This window comes from Nuphar pumila, chromosome 5, assembly GCF_984573655.1.
Source record: "Nuphar pumila chromosome 5, dmNupPumi1.hap1.1, whole genome shotgun sequence".
Classification (NCBI taxonomy): domain Eukaryota; kingdom Viridiplantae; phylum Streptophyta; class Magnoliopsida; order Nymphaeales; family Nymphaeaceae; genus Nuphar; species Nuphar pumila.
In genome coordinates, this window is record NC_143253.1 from 106,068,512 (window position 1) to 106,082,937 (window position 14,426).

Sequence of the window (14,426 nt, forward strand, 5' to 3'; positions counted from 1 at the left end):
GGGTTAAGCTAATAGCTCTTAATGAATTTGTAGGCCTTGAGGCTAGGGTGTGTGTTACATTATACCTAGACAAACTCATCTATCTCAATGTAGAAGTGTGAGCTGCTTCTTATGAAAAATTGCAATTCTCTATAGCACTCATGAATCCAAGCAAGCACAAGGCTCTAAATGTACCAACTTGAAATATGTACAATTAAACTTTTGAAAACCTGTGTGATTGAAAACTCGGTTAACAATATAAGGAGTTAAGTTCATGGTGAGTCCACTTAGTACCTTGATTAATTTAGGTTTTCTTTCATTAAGTGGGGGTTCAAGTCCTGCAGACACTCTCACTAATGCATAAGTTTTCTATGCAAACTAAATATATTTTGAAACTAGTGGGAGATTGTAAGAAAAAGTTTCAAAGTGTAGCATATTTCTAAAGTTTTGGTGATTTATTGTTTTCCACCAAAAGTGCTTTGAAAATGTTTGAAAAAATTTTCTAGTGGTTTAAATAGGGTGTTTGTTCTCTACGGTTTACTTTGGTAAACCTTGTGCGTTAGGGTAACTTGCAGACTTTGTTGTGCTTCACGCAAGAGCGAACGTTCGCCCACATGCGTGCATAATGTGGCATTTTTATGGCGCACTCTACACGCTTGCAGCGGCACGAGGTGCATATGTGGTGTTGAGATCCGCTTTGACCAAGCCGTTTATTGACTTTCCATTTTTAAAAATGTTTGGTTGTTTGAAAGACTTTAAAAATATATTTATATAGCGTTTATGGGGCATTGTGACTGTTGGATAGTTTTGGAGGTCCTTAATCATTAGTCAAAGGTGGGTGACCGTTCAGAGATATTTTCATCCAATTTTTAAACCGTTGGATTTATGGCCTTTAATCTCATTTATCACAAAACATTTGGCCTCCCTAAAGTCTATAAATTTCTTCATTTTTTCATCTTTTCGATCATCAGAATTTCTGACTCTCAAGCTTTCTCTTTCTATTCTTTTGTTCTCGATTTGGCTTGCCAAGTTCAAGTGTGAGAGGGGTCACCTGATCTTGCGAAGCAGTGACTCTCTTGATGTTCAACCCTAGTTGTATCCTGGGAACATAGTCGTAACAAACCCTTTTTGCATCTTCAGAATTCCTGAAGTGGGGTGATTGAAGTTTTAAAGATAGTGATCTTAATAACGTGCCTCTAAGCGTGAGATCTCAATTTTCCTAAATCTTGTTTTTGATCACCGATTGTTCCAATAATTTTAGAACTTCAACATGGCCTCTGGTTCAACATCCAACCCCATCAATTTGCTTGGACATGACCTTGAGAAACCCAATCGATTTGATGGGTCAAACTTCAAATGGTGGCAATCAAAGGTGTAGATCGACTATTTTCTCAAAAAGTCTTGTCCCACTATTATTGCTGGAAAAGTTAAGACAGAAAAACAGAAGAAAGAGTGAAAGAAGTGGCACACAGACAACTACCGATGCAAAGGGCATATCCTGAACACTTTAGTCGAATCTCTCTTTGACTTGTATTATTCTTTGGAGTCAGCTAGAGAATTGTGGAAAGCTCTGGAGATCAAGTACAATGCAGAAGATGTTGGTAATAAAAGGTTTATTGTAGACCAGTATGTTAATTTTTCTAGTGTTGATGATAAGCCTATACTTACTCAAATTCATGAGATGCAAATATTGACTTATAAGATCAAGGAAGAAGGTATGTATCTTGATGATAACTTTTAAATTGTTGTTATCAATGGAAAACTACCTTATTCCTGGAAAGAATATAGGAATCATCTAAAACAAGAAAATAAGAAAATCCCTTTAGATGGTCTTCTTAAGGACATTCGAATTGAGGAGGAGACTCGTATTCGTGACAAAAATAATTCGAGTCCTAAAGAGGGTTATCCTAAAGTGAATATTATTAGTAACAAGGGTGGTAAAATCATGAAAACCCAGAAAAATAAAAAAAAAATCATGAAAAAAATAGCTAACAGATAAAAAAAATCAGTTGCTATGTTTGTGGCAAGTTTGGCCATTTTTCTAGAGAATGTAGAGAACGGAAGAGTACTGGTGTCAAGCCAAATGAGTCAGATGAGAGGCTTGTTGATGTAATCTCTAAAAACATCATGGTGGCTGCAAATAAGGACTGGTACCTGGATACTGGAAGCATTGTTCATGTGTCAAATGACAGGAACTTGTTCAAGTCGTATGAAGTAGTTGGGGAGGGATGTAATCTCTTTATGGGAAACTCTTCCTCAACTAAAGTGCTTGGAAAAGGGAGTGTGAAAATTAAGTTCACCTCCGAAAAAGTCCTAACACTTGAGAATGTCCACTATGCTTCAGAAGTTTGTAAAAAAATTAATCTTTGTAGATCTATTGTCACAAAATGGTTTCAAAATTGTTATTGAGTGTGAGATTGTAATTGTGACCAAAGGAAAAGTCTTTGTAGAAAAGGCTTTGCCACTAGTGGTATGTTCAAGATGAGCATAAATGAATCTGTTACTTTTGTTTGTATAGTTGACTCCTATTTTTTTTGGCATTTACGATTATGATATATTTATTCTCGCTGCATTTATAATATGAATAATTTCGGTTTGCTTCCTTGTCATGTTAAAATAGAACATACACATAATGTATGAGATTCAAACTAAGCTAACTAGACTCTCATTTTCTAGTGTAGAAAAGAATTATAAATTACTTGAATTTGTGCATTCAGATGTGTGTATGATGGATAATGTTTTCAGTCGTGGTGATAATAGGTATTTCATTACCTTTATAGATGACTACTCAAAATTATGTTATATTTATTTGATGAAACATAAATCTAAAGTATTTTCTAAATTCTTTTTTTATTTTGCTGAAGTACAAAATAGGTTTAAAATCAAGATTATATATTTAAAAACAGATAGAGGAGGTGGATACTTGGGTGGAGAATTTGATAAATTCTGTGAAGATAATGGTATTTTCTATCAAACCTCAGCCCCTAAAACTCCTGAACAAAATAATGTAGCAGAAAGGAAAAATAGAACACTTGTAGAAATGATGAATGTTGTATTTCTTAATGCGGGTTTACATCCCAACTTGTGGGGAGATGCTTTACTTACTGCTTGTTATATTATATACGGAGTTCCTTATTCCAAATCTGATAAATCACCTTATGAATTGTGTTTTGGTAAGAAGCCTAATCTTACTTAATTTCATGTTTGGGGTTGTTTAGCATATGTTAAAATTTTAGAAAATAAAAGAAAGAAGGTTGGACCTAAAGCATTCAAATGTGCATTTATTGGATATGATGTGCATAGTAATGCATATAGATTTCTGGATATTGCTAATAATGTTATTGTTGAATCTAGAGATGCATCTTTCATAGAACATAAAAATGCATTTGATTATTTTCTTGATGGTAGTCGTATTGTAGTTAATGAACATCCGGTTAATGACATGATTGAATGTTCTAATAATGTGATGTTGAACCTAAAACTGAAGTTAGGCACAGTAAACGCATTAGAAAACCAACTAATTTTGGTTCTGACTTTTATACATTTCTAATTGAGAATGATCCTGTGTCTTTTCAAGAGGCAATGTCTTCTCAAGATGCTGCCTTTTGGAGATAAGCTATAAATGATGAAATTAATTCAGTTATGTCAAATAATGTTTGAAAATTGATGAATTTACCTGTTGGTTGCAAAACTATTGGCTATAAATAGATTTTCAAAATGAAATTGAAAGTTGATGGTACAATTAATAAATTTATAGCTCGTTTGGTTGCAAAAAGATTTAAACAAAAAGAAGGTATTGATTATTTTGATATTTTTGCTCATGTAACCAGAATATCTACTATTAGAATTCTGATTGCCATAGTTGTCATATATAAGCTCGAAATCCATCAAATGGATGTGAAAACAATCATTTTGAATGAAGAATTAGATGAACAGATATATATGGAGTAACCTGAGGGTTTTATAGTGCTAGGGCAAGAATGCAAAGTTTGCAAACTTGAGAAATCCTTATATGGATTAAAGCAATAGATGATGCTGATAAGTGTGTCTATAGTAAAGTAGATTGTAATTCTATTTTTATTATTTGTTTATATGTTGATTATATGTTTATTTTGGGTTCTAAGAGTGAATGTGTTAACCACACAAAGAGATTTTTATCTTTCATACTTTATATGAAAGATTTGGGTGTTGCAGATGTTATTTTAGGAACCAAAATTATGAGAAATAATATTGTATTGCATTATGTCAATCACATTATATTGAGAAAATTCTTACAAAGTATGGATATATTGATTGTTCACCTACATGCACTCCATATGATCCAAATCTGAAATTGACTCCTAATGATGGTTTTAGTGTTTAACAATTAAAATATGTGAGTGTTGTAGGTAGTCTTATGCATGCAATGAATTGCACAAGGCCGGATATAGCCTATGCAATGTGCAAGGTGTGTAGATATACTAATAATCCTAGACATCAACATTGGGATATTGTGAACAGGATTCTTAGATATCTTAAGCATATTTTAGACTATGGAATCCACTATACCATGTTTTTTGCTATTATTGAAGGGTATAGTGATGCAAGTTAGAACACTAAATTTGAATATTTCAAATCTACGAGTGGTTGGATTTTTACCCTTGGTGGAGGAGCAGTTACATGAGGGTCTAACAAACAAACCTATATAAATCATTCTACAATGGAATCTGAGTTTATTGCTTTGGTATCAACTTGCAGAGAAGTTAAATGACTTAAGAATATGCTAGTGGATATTCCACTAGGTTAGAATCCCATGCTTGATATTTCAATGTTTTGTGAAAGCCAATCAGCTATATGTAAAGCAGGTAATATGAAATACAATGAGAAGTCTAGATAATCATGTATATATTTTGCATTTTATGCATATATTTTTATGCATGATCCAGTAGAAAATTATATTTAAAACTCATTCTTATCAATGTTTTTGAGAAACTGCTTTAAATTCGAAAATAAAGGCAAAATCGCATATTTCAAGCTCTTCCTTGCATTTTTTCAGTGTTTAAATTAGTTTAGGACTATTTAAGTTGTAGTGTAATTAGATTAGGAGTTAATTAATTTTAATTAGTTTAGAAGTAGTCACTTTTTGAAAAACATGTTTTTAGACAAAGACCCTTTTTGGAATTGTTGAAATTTATTCGGACTTCCATAGAAATTGTGTAACCTAAAAATTTTAGTATAAATATTATTTTTTTAGTTGTAGCCCACGTTTTTCCTCTTAAAAAAATGCAGGCCTCTTCTCCCTCTTCTCTTCTCTTCCTCCTTCTCGTTCTCAATCGGTTCTCTCTCATTCTCTTCCTTTCTTTATCGATTTCGTCTTGCTTCTAACATTTCTTTAGCATCGGTTCTTCTTGTCCCCACTCGACGAAGGCCTGTGCAGCTCAAAGGTAAGACCAATTTCTTTTCCTCAACCCCTCTATCGAAAACGAATCAGAAGGTATGTTTCTTCTCCCCCGTCTCTCCATAGTTTTGTAGTTAGATTAGTGTTATTTCTTTCAAAGCATACATTCATCATGTTTCATCATTGCATATAGTTTAGGTTAGTTTTATTTTATCATATGAAAATAAAAATAAAAAGAAATAAAATAGCTTAAGTTAGTTTTAGCCAATTTTCTTGGTCTTCAGACCTAACCTTTCTTTTTTATGTTTTAATCAAGTTGGTATGAGTAGTTAGATCATTTTCATTAATCACGTTATTTTCAGTAGGATAGTAGTTTACTTAATGTTTGGGTAGTGTTCTTGACGTTTGTTAGCTATTAAATTAGTTTCTTTTCATGTATTAGAATAAAATAGATTAATCACTGAAAGCAATAGTAGTTAAATTTTTTTTTTACTCAGTCGAGTAGTTAGTGTTATTTTTCTTTATCAGCAGTTAATGTCAAGTTAAGGTCAGAATCTTTAATTGCAATGTTCAGTAGATATGTGATCATTATTCATTAATTATCGTTGTCTTTTTTTTATTAATAATTATCGTTGAATTAGGGTATCATGATTTGACTTTTGGTTTATTGTTATTGCCTTACGTCAATTGTTGTCAATTAGTTAGTTTAGTTCATTCATATTATTCAGGTTAGCTACAGCTAGATTAGTTTTATATTACCTAGTCAATACATACTAGCTATTCCTTCTTTTAATTTATTATTAGTCTTATCTTGAATTCGGCTGATTGAGTATTGATTGTTTAAGTAGGTTAGTTTTTTTTATGTTTAGCTCTAGACTTGTTAATTAGCTTGTTAGTCATCCCATACAACAACCCTATTTGTTTGTTAGTTATTTAGCATATTAGTAGTTTAGTTTTACTTTCTTGATTTTCGGTTATTTATTTTCTTAATTTCTTAGTTAGATTATCATTAGTTTGTTACAAGTTAGATTTCATCAAGTGTTAGGTAGATTTAAGTTTTTTTTTTATGTTCTACTAAGTAATTGGCTTTATTTAATTCAAGCAAGTAGTAGTTAATTTAATTTATGTTTTTGTAAGTAGTTGTTTCATTTGTTTTAACTTAGTTAATTAGTTACATAGTTTGTTATAGAATCACATAATTTGTTGCATAAATTAGTTTCTTTCTCGTTAGTTTCTTTTGCTATTTTGTCATTTAGTGTTTTAGTTTGTTACAGGTTAGTTCATATTTATTACATGCAGTTAGTTTATTTTTAGTACTTAGATTCTTGTTTTTGTAATTTTTCTTTGAATTAACATTGAATTTCTGTCTAGTTCTTCTGTGTTTTATGATTTTGTTTTGCAGGAAAGCAGTTAGACGTGCGGTGAGCCCTCAAACGAGCCCCTCAGAGAGCCCTCAATAAGATAAGAAGAACATAAATCAAAGACATCAAATGGACTAGAAGCTCAAGCACTAAAGACCCTCTTTTCTTTTCTTTTAGATTAGGGTTGTTTATTTCATTAATTTGAACTTGTAAAAGGCATGTAATTATTTATTATTTGTTTAAGCCCTCCGTAGAGGGTCGTACTCTCAGTTTATTAGTTAATTAATTTATTTTATTTTTAAGGCAATAAAGAGTAGATTTGTGTGAAATACAAAGTTTTCTCCCGTTCCCTGAGTTTGACCCGAACTCCACCCTAGTATGAGCCAGTTTTTATTATTTGGTGTCTGGCTTGCATAAATTGTTTTCATCAAAATTATCTTTTAAAAATCTATTTCATAAAACTTACACCACTAGACATATTAGTTTAATACATAATTTTATAAGACAAATGATTGATGACAATATTATATCATTGAAATATGTTAAATCATGTCAAAACTTGGCAGACCCATTTACGAAAGTTCTTTCGAGAGATGTCATCAGCAAAACATTGAGGGGAATGGAAATTAAGCCAATTAAGTCATCATCTAAGGATACCCAACCTAGAGCGCTGGAGATCCCACATGCCTAGGTTCAATGAAAATGAATTGATGAATGACATATATTGAGCATATTTATATGAACCCATTACTGATGTGTGCTCATGAGCTGTAACTAATGTGAAGGTTGAGCTAATAGCTCTTAATGAGTTTGTAAGCCTTAAGGCTAGGGTGTATGTTACATTATACCTAGACAAACTCACCTATCTGAGTGTAGAAGTGTGAGATGCTTCTACTCATGAATCCAAGCAAGCAGAAGGCTCTAAATGTACCAACTTGAAATTCGCACAATTGAACTTTTGAAACCCTATGTGTGATTAAAAACTCGGTTAACAATATAAAGAGCTAAGCTCATGGTGAGTCCACTTAGCACCTTGGTTAATTTAGGTTTTCTTTCACTAAGTGGGGTTCAAGTCCTGCAGACACTCTCGCTAATGCATAAGTTTTCTATGCAAGCCAAATATATTTTGAAACTAGTGGGGGATTGTTAGAAAAAGATTTAAAATATAGCATATTTGTAAAGTTTTAGTGATTTATTGTTTTCCACCAAAAGTGCTTTGAAAATGTTTAGTCCCATATTTAAGAGAGAATTTTTTCTGGTGGTTTAAATAGAGTGTTTGTTCTCTATTCTTTACTTTGGCAGACCTTGTGTATTAGGGTGACTTGTGGACTTTACTGCACTTCGCGCAGGAACGGATGTGTCATTCGTGCACACACGTGTGTGTGTGCGTTTGAGGCGCAATGTGGTGTTTTGATGGCATACTTTGCGCTTCGCATGCCCGCAGCGATGCGAGGCACATATGAGGTGCTGAGGTCCGCTTTGACTAAGCCATTTATTGACTTTATGTGTTTTGAAAGGTTTGGTCATTTAAAAGACTTTAAAAATGCATTTATATAGCATTTATGGGGCATTGTGATTGTTGAACGATTTTAAAGGTCCTTGATTGTTAGTCAAAGGTTGGAGACCGTTCAGGAACATGTTCGTCCAATTTTCAAACCGTTATATTTATGGCCTTTAATCGCATTTATCACAAAACATTTTGGCCTTCCTAAAGTCTATAAATTGCTTCATTTTTTTGCCTTTTGGATCATCAAAATTTCTGACTTGCAAGCTTTCTCTTTCTATTCTTTTGTTCTCGATTTGGCTTGCCAAGTTCAAGTGTGAGAGAGGTCACCTGATCTTGCGAAGCAGTGACTCTCTTGAGGTTCAAGCCTAGTTGTATCTTGGGAACTCAGTCATAACAAACTCTTTTCACATCTTCAGAATTCTCGAAGTGGGGCGATTGAAGTTCTAAAGATAGCGATCTTAAGAACGTCCCTCTAGGCTTGGGATCTCGATTTTCTTAAATCCTATTTTTGGTCACCGATTGTTCCAACACTTCATTCATTGTTCCTCTCTTTGTCTCTTCCCATTCTTCTTCGTTCTTTGTTTTTCGTTCTTCATTCTTCGTTCTTCTTTATTGTTCTTCTCTGTTCTTCATTCTTCGTTCTTCTTCTTTTATGTTCTTTGTTCTTCTTGATTTTCTTAGGTATTTGAATCAAAAATTTTAATTAAGGCTTTTTATAGTTAATTTGATTAGAGTTTTCCTTTATTTGATTAGATTTTTTTTATTTATGGCTTTGAATCAAATTTTTTAAATTAGGGCTTTTTGTAGTTAATTTGATTAGGGTTTTCTTTTAACATGATTAGATTTTTTTTATTATTTAGGGCTTTGAATCAAATGTTAAAAATTAGGGCTTTTTATTGTTAATTTGATTAAGGGTTTTTTATTCGATTTTCTTTTATTAGGGCATTGAATCAAATTTTTAAAATTAAGGCTTTTTATAGTTAATTTGATTAGGTCTTTCTTTAACTTGATTAGATTTTTTTTATTTAGGGCTTTCAATCAAATTTTAAAATTTTGGGCTTTTTATAGTTAATTTGATTAAGGTTTTTTTATTTGATTTTCTTTTATTAGGGCTTTGAATAAAAAAAAATTAATTATACATTTTTATAGTTAATTTGATTAGGTTTTCTTTGATTTGATTAAATTTTTTTCTTGATTTTTTATGATTAGGGCCTTGAATCAAATTTTTTAGTCAAGGCTTTTTATAGTTAATTTGATTATGGTGTTTTTTGTATTTGATTAGGGATATTTTTTCTTTTATTATGGTTTAAATTAAGGGTTTTTTATTAAATTTAACAGTTTATTTTCTTATACTTTAGGGTTTTTTGGTTTATTTATGATTTATTTTCTCACATTTTAAGGTTTTATGATTTAATAGTATTTGAAATTTTGATTTTTATAGTTAATTTGATTTTAGGGTTTGATATTTTTATGATAAAATTTCATAATTAGATATAATATGACAATGATTAAATCATTTATATATAAAAAAAAATATCAATTCTTATTTTTTCTTAAATTTTAAATATTTTTTTGTTTTTAAATCCAGTATGAGATCCATATCCTGGGCTAAAATCTATAATGTGTTTGTTTAAACACTCATATGGTTGGCCGGATCGAGTCGTACGATCCAAAAAAAAGTTTTCTGACCCATTATCTACGTGTGGTCATCTTGTCCGCACACAGTGGACACAAGAAGCATAGATTTTTATACAATCTAAACAAACATTGGCCTTAGAAGAGTTGTTACATAACAGACTGAACATGAGTTTTGTCTACTATGTTCATTTGTTCTGTCCAATATTGGATGAACCATCAAACAAGCCCTTGAGGGCGTTTTACTAAAGAAATAATAACATCCCCAGCTTGCGGATCAAAAAATAAAAGAGGATAACACGATTTTCAGGGGGCGTTTGAATCTTCGTATGTGGGAAGCACCGAGTGCAGGCCCCCACATGTGTCACAGACTCTTTTTTGGCATCTACCGCTGCTCCATGCCCCCACGAAATAGTGGCGGACAGACAGGCACGTCATTATAACAAAATGTAATGATGCTTGAACATTGCACTACAACACATCCCGAAACATCTGCTAATGCAATTGGACAGGAACGTTGTTTCGTTCTCTCTTTTCTGTGATTCGAACGCAAGCTTACTTCACCTACTATAATACTAGAGAGAGAGAGAGCATGAGCATACCACAATGCAATAAGTTCGAAACGCCAAATAGCAGTGGTTCTTTGACAAAATGTAATTTTTTGTTTCTTCTTGCATTGTTATTTCAAAATAACAAAATAAATAAAAATTAAGAACAAAAAAGACAAAATAAAATAAATTGCATCACCCGTAACATCCATAAATGCAAATATTGCCATAAAATTGCAACATTTCCCCGTTAAAACAATAATATCACAATATTTTGACCATTTAGAATAGTGACCCAAAAGACCTTTTTTCCATATTTTCAAAATATCACCACTATATATCAGGTCATGATAATGAAATAAATGAAAAATAACTGTACTATACAACAAAAATGACGTGTTACTTGAAATGCCCCACAATTTATGAAATCGGCCCCATGTCAAAAATCGTAAATAGCCAACTTTGTTAGAACCTTTTTACTTTTTGCATGTGCGAAACTTATAAAGTTCGTGCGATATATCGGCAAATTCTCACTTAAACGGAGGTCCACACATTTTTTTATGTTTATCAAGAAGTTTGAATAATCATATTTGCGAACATTCTGTTAAACCCAAACCTCAAAACTTTGCAGATATCTGACTAAGTTTGCATAAATAATATGAAATTCGCATGAAAAATGTGTAAACCTCCTGTTAAACTGAACCTCATAATCTGGCAAATATCTTACTTAATCAATATTTACCTTACAAAGTTTGTATAAAAAATATATGCGAAGTTAAACTGAACCATAAAAATATATGTGAATTTTGTTTCACACATTTGCAAATTCTCTCGATGTGAATGTCCTTCCAAATATGCCCTTTTTCTCCTAAAATATATGAATGTCATTGTATTTTGCAATTTTTTTCCTCAAATATGCACTTTTGAAGAGTCGCTAAAAGCTTTAGCAGCGCTTTTAAAGTATCACTAAAGGTTCATCGCACTTTTGAAACATCATGAAAGGCTTTAGCTATGCTTTTGAAGTGTCCCTAAAGGCTCACTGAGCTTTTAAAGTGACAGTTTTTTTCCAACAAACTCTTTTTACTAAAGATCACTAAGGGGCACAGACAGGTGGTCACAAATGTGTGAAGACACTCATGTGCGAAGGTTATGACATTCACAAATGTGAAAGCAAGCCAGAGGACATTTGCAAATGTGGAAAAAAAAGCACATATTTGAGAGAAAATTTGCAAATACACAAGAAAAATCACATATTTGGATATTTGAGAGGAAAGTTTGCATAGCCTGAGGAAATTCACATGTGCCAAAGGTGAAAATGTCCTTTTACAATCAAAAAGTACAATTTTAGATATCGAACAAATTTTAAAAATTATAGAATTTTTTGAGAAACACGTCATTTTTGGTAAAATAATACAGGGTGATTTTTGTTGTCTAAAGCCGAAAGCAAAGCTTAACAATCAGCAATTTCCACATATTGTCTTGAAACCTAGTGCTGAGCATGTTTCCAGCACTTCTGAGACTGGAAAACTGTGGGGAGGGTCTCTCATTCAATGCTCAAACCCATTTCTTCCAATTTAGCCCCACCCTAACGCACCCTCAGTATCCAACCAAGCCAACAAGTTCTGCCAAACATTAGAAACAGAAACCATATATGGTTGGTCCATCTGTATTTAAATGCATAGCATGTAAGAAGGCAGCACGTTTATTAGTTTGTACTTTGGGAATTGACATAGAACGAGGGTTCCCTGCGCGTCAGAAATTCACCGGACCCAGGTGGGCCCTTACCCGGATCTGCCTCTGTAGAGTACAGGTCCAGACCAGATTTATCATAGGAAAAGCCATACCAGGGTTTTATTAGGATTACATAAATCAGACTTCCATACCTGGTAAAATCATGTTTTCTATGTTTTTCACAATGAAAATTGCAGATCTTAGTAGAAACTCAGGTCATCGGGTCTAGTATGAAATTTCATAAACCATATCTGGCTCTCTATGCTGATTGGACCTCATCCAAACCAGGTAGTTTATCAGGCCCCTTCCTTTGTTACAGCAATGTGGGTTCCATGGCATTTGGAAATTTGTTGAGATGGTGAACTTGTTGATTCAATAAGTTTTGTTTTGGACACCTTTTTTTATCATCATTTTATGCCAAGTGGTAGGTTGTTACTTATTGACATATACACGTGTTCTATGAGATAATTCAATCTTTTATGATACCATATTGGAACCGTGACCTACTGTAGGTTGCCAACCTATTGAGTTATTATGTCTACATAATGCCATAAATAATTTAGAGTGGGGCATGGTACCATGTGAGCATCTTCTTTCTTGTCTGTCTCTTGTTACTTTGGAAACTAAGGTTGTGTTTGAAAGCCCTAGATTTCAAAACGGGCCCCACCGCTCTCAAATCAGAGGATCTGCCCTTTATCCCCTTTATAACAGAGATCTCATATCTCATTTGAATACTCTTCAGTATTGGCATGGGTTGCACACCACATCATAATGCCCCAAACCTAGGGATGCAAACGGATCGGATTCAGAACAGCTCAATACATGGGGGAGTTGGATCCGAATTAGGTCGGAACAGCAACAAAATCATAAAACCGTGATCCTGGATCCAACCCATTTGCATCCCTACCCAGAACACCTCAAATCATCGGATCTGAGATCCAAAGCTTTCAGACATGCCCTAAGTTAAGCTAAACCAGTCCTAGCTTGTCATAGTAATAACAGAATAGCATCTTGTTTGAGTCCCTCAGTTTGCTTATCCCCCAAAAAATAAAAAGAAAATAGGAACGAAAAAAAATAAGCCTTGCAAACATTCAAGGTAAAACAGTACTAACCAAATGTAATTGTGCTTGATAAAGTTGGAGTTGATATTTGTTCCTAAAATTGAAATGAAGAAAGTTGGTTTATTTATTTTTATGACGAGGTACCCTCGCCGAAGAGAGGAAAACCCCGAGTCGGACCCCACGACCACCCTGCCTTACTTGGCCCACCTCTGAAAGCTGAAGAAAGATGGTCTAGTAAATGAGTTTGTGTCTGCAAGCCTTGGCAGCATAGGTGTGTAGAGGGTTGATGCAAGCTTGAAGGCCATGTATGGAAGTAGACAAAAAGACAGGAAATTCTGTATGAAATGTGTGAATGAGGAAGTGTCATTCTCTGCCGGCATATGCAAAAATGGCCATCTTTTTGTTCACCCACCAGCCTAGTCCTTGAATTGAAACAATCACACTTCCATACGACATTCAAGTTTGTCAAGTTCAGTTGTCCCCGCAAGTTTCAGGATGAAACCCGCGTTCTAGAAGTTCTATAATTGGAAACATAAAAATCCCAGGAAATCCTGAAATTTCAGCACCATCCAGGAAAACATCTTGATGCCACTGAACAAACAGAACGTCATAGATTTTTGGCATTTCTCCATTAGGCAGCAACTATGTCGCAAAGACAGGGATACGAGGACACTCGACTCGAATTCGACTTGCAAGTTAAAAAAAAAAATCAAGAAATGCGACACTAGGATGCAGATTTTTTTAAATTTTTAATCAATAAAAAACTATTTTTTGATATTTAACACAAAATGTATTTTTATTAAAATACTATTATAAAGTAATTAAAATGATATTATAAATATTAAACTAATATCCGTACATGTCAGTGTCCGCATCAACATGTCCACTCGTGTCACCTAGGTGACATGTCCCTATAACATAGGGTAGAAAACTCATATCCAAGATAGAAACTTGCATTGAGATAAAAACACCATTTTCATGAGTAGCCAAAATATGGGTTTGCCACAATCTGGTGCTGAGGATGGAGTTGCCAAAAATATCCTCTCGTGAATGGTGTCGAAATGTGGTACTGGCAAGCACATTTCCAATACAGTGTTTTGGCAACACCACTACTCCCAAACAGCAGAGAGCATGAGAGAACTAGGGAAGAAAAATCACAACTCCACCAATTCAAGGCTCCCAAACAGAGCCTCAAAATTTCTAGCATCCCCATTTTGACTTTAGACA